A 989-nucleotide genomic window follows, 5' to 3' on the forward strand; every position below is an offset into this window, starting at 1 on the left:
GCTTCTCCTCCCTTACATTTCTTTTCTTTTCTTTTCTCTTCTTTTCTTTTTCTTTCCTTTTTCTTTTTCTTCTTCTTTTTCTTTTTCTTTTTCTTTTTCAGGCAAGGATTCTTATATTTGGGTAGGCATTTAATGTTTTTGAATTCCACTTCTCCTTTCCTAAAGTAAAGTTTTGATATAAAACTTTTACTTATAAATATAATAATAGTTTTGAAAATCATTTTAATAAAAGAAATTCAAGTATTAAAAATAAAAGTCTAAATTATCTAAATTTCTCAAAAATATAATTTTTCCTATTTAAGATAGTCACTTATATTAATCATTTTCTATATTAAAAATTTTTAACTTAAAGTTTTTCTTCATTACTTAAAATTTTAACTAAATTTTCTTACTCATTTCTAAAATCAAATTTTACTTCCCTAATATAACTACATATTCATAATCATTTTTTTAAAATCACATTCACTTGTAGTACATTTGAGAACAAATAAAATTCTTAAGATAGTCACTTATATTAATCATTTTCTATATTAAAAATTTTTAACTTAAAGTTTTTCTTCATTACTTAAAATTTTAACTAAATTTTCTTACTCATTTCTAAAATCAAATTTTACTTCCCTAATATAACTACATATTCATAATCATTTTTTTAAAATCACATTCACTTGTAGTACATTTGAGAACAAATAAAATTCCAATTTTGAAAATATTTTTCATCCCCTCAAACTTAAATTTTTAACAGATTAAACAATTTAACAGTAGATATATTTATAAGCAGCAACAAAATTTTAATAATAACATGCTAACAGGAATTTTAAACCCTAATTATAAAAGTATAAAACTAAAGACAGGAGTAAAATTATTTTTTTAAAAATATTTTTATATATTTTCATTTTAATTTAACATGTAGAGATTCAAATAGACTTCTAAACAGTGGGGATAAAAGAAAACAACACACTAACATGATAAAAGAAAAATGCAGGGTAGCA

This window comes from Phalaenopsis equestris, unplaced genomic scaffold (assembly GCF_001263595.1).
Source record: "Phalaenopsis equestris unplaced genomic scaffold, ASM126359v1 Scaffold233079, whole genome shotgun sequence".
NCBI classification, from domain to species: Eukaryota; Viridiplantae; Streptophyta; class Magnoliopsida; order Asparagales; family Orchidaceae; genus Phalaenopsis; species Phalaenopsis equestris.